Raw genomic sequence first — 2699 nt, 5'->3', positions numbered from 1 at the left:
ATACCTCTTATGGAGTTTTCTTATAACAATAGCTATCAAGCTACAATTGAGATGGCTCCATATGAGGCACTATATGACAAAAAATGCAGAACACCCTTATATTGGGATAAAGTAGGTGAGTGTCGGACGCTAGAACTGAAAATGATATAGATGACATGTGACAAGGTTGATGTCATTCGGGAGAGAATTAAAGCAGCCTAATCATGTCAAAAGAGCTATACAGACAGCCGCATGAAGCATATTGAATTCCAAGTGGGGAAGAAAGTATTTTTTAAAATCTCTCCTACCAAAGAGTTTCATAGATTCCACAGAAAGGTTAAGCTAAATCCGAGATATATTGGCTCATTTGAGATCTTGTCACAAGTTGGTTCCATAACATATATGTTGGCTCTTCCACCTTCCCTCAGCAATATTTACAATGTATTCAACGTTTTCATGCTAAAGCGGTACATTTATGATCCATCCCAGATGCTGTCCATGGAACCAAAGTATTTAAAAGTTGATATGACCTATGAAGAGCAGCCTACTGAAATTCTAGACCGAAAGATAAAGACCCTTCGCAATCGTTCCATCTCTTTTGTGAAGGTTCATTGGACTAACCATTCACTTGAGGAAGCGTCCTGGGAGAAAGAAGATAACATCCAGGCCAAATATCCTCATCTTTTTGGACAACCAGGTACTACAATTTTGGGGTTGAATTTTTCAAAAAGGGGGGATAAATGTGATACCCTACTTTTTAAACCCGATTTATTTACCTAGTTGGTTCGGTTTGATCGTACAGGATCTAAACCCGATTGAGCTGAGACGGGTACCCTATAGAATATGATGGCAAGGGTGACCCTGAACTCAGGATGGCAAGGGTGACCCTGAACTCAGGATGGCTAGACGAATATGAGTCGGTGCCTAGTGAAGTCCGCGTGCCTAAACCATGCACTTGCACATATCACAAGGCTATGTACACACAATAAATGCACATAGCTATATTTTATGTCTAGTATCTATTATGAATCATATACCGGGAGTGAGACATATGTTGGGAGCTGATTCCCGTCGAAATCCCAATTATTCGGCTAAGTTACGGCCGACTGGTGGGTGGTCATAGGTGGGTCGGACCCACCAGTGTGACCTACCAATCTAGTCATTAGATATTTTGACCCAGGTATAAATAGCAATTAATGCCTTTATTTTCCCTCATTTAATGTTTTACACAGTGGGTGACAAACGTAAAGAAGATAGAGAAAAGAAAGAAAGAGAAGGGAAGGAGATGCTCGTTGTGCACCACTGAGGTTAAATCTTTTGATTTCAATGCCGGAATAGTGATCCTCATCTCAAGATCTACGATTTGAGGTGAGTAAAAGTTATATTTCTTATACCCTCAAGAAACACTAAGTGAAACCCTATGATTCGGGTAGAAATCATTTAGATCTTATTACTCGCACTTGAGAATGTGAATCTAAGGTTTAATGAAAGACCTACATGTTGTGTTTGAAGGCTTTAGAGGAAGAAATTGTAAGATTTGAAAAGCATTTGGTGATTTCTTGAGTGGAAGAAGGGATTTGGTGTTTTGAAGGTGTTCTTGAATAAAGAAGTAAGATCCATACTTAAGACTTTAAATCAACCCTAGATCTAGGTTAGAATCACAATATGGCACGTTATATGGGTGGAAAATGCGATCGAAACAACCCCTTATGGTTTCCCTAAGGTGGGATGAAGAATGGAAGTGAACAACAAAATCCTGGTTCTGATCGGTGGGTGCCTAAAAGTGGTTGGATCCACCAGTCCGGAGCCTGTCTGTCCTGGTTGGACTTTTAGCTTGATCGGTGAGCAAGGACTGACGGGTGCCTGGTCCACCAGTCTGACCCATCGGGTTCCGATTGGGCCCAAATTTGTTGGGTAACTTTCTATAGTGATTTTAAATGCTTTGAGATTATTATATTTCGTTGGTTATAACACTAAAGTAGAGATATACTAAACTCAATATTTTTATGATAGTTTCTACTAGGGACTCACATCTTCTCGCATCAGATCTCGCTCGTGCCAAATGTGAGCTATTGGACATATCTAGGTAAGTAGGGAAAGGACATTGACTTAATTTTTGGAGTGTTTTGCATCATTCTATTATTATTATAGACTAGCCATGTGATGAGCACATTTATGTGTGAAATCTAGGGTATAAAAGCATACATTTTACATATTTAGAATGGAGCTACTTTGGGTTTTACTCTCTTTTTGTAGGTTTTATATTTTCAAGACCTTATGGACTATCGGGCGTTATATCTCCAATTTTACATATAAAGAGGTCCTGTTTATTTTCATGGTTGCAAAGAGGATGAAATTCTGCGCAAGATGGACGTATTCAATTAAAAGTACATATTGTTTGGTCACCCGTACAAATGATTATTCTTTTCAAGCTAGAAAAAGAATAATGGTTCAAAACTGAATCGAAATGCAGAACCAGCCCATCTGCAGTTGTCCCAGGAGTATAAGAAATATTCTAAGATGCCAACAAGGATCGATGGACCCCCCTTGAGTGATTGAAGATTCATTTTTGGTAACAACTACCTAGCATAGTTGGTGAATTGTGGTGTGCAAAATCCGTTGCTCATTAGGAGGTCTCAAGTTCGAACCTCTTGGCTGTCACCTGCGATTCTCTCGCATCTCTCTCGTCCACCTTATCACACAAATTCAGCCAAGAGATT

Source organism: Macadamia integrifolia, chromosome 3 (genome assembly GCF_013358625.1).
Source record: "Macadamia integrifolia cultivar HAES 741 chromosome 3, SCU_Mint_v3, whole genome shotgun sequence".
In the NCBI taxonomy this organism is placed as follows: Eukaryota; Viridiplantae; Streptophyta; class Magnoliopsida; order Proteales; family Proteaceae; genus Macadamia; species Macadamia integrifolia.
Note: the sequence above shows the minus strand (reverse complement) of the source record.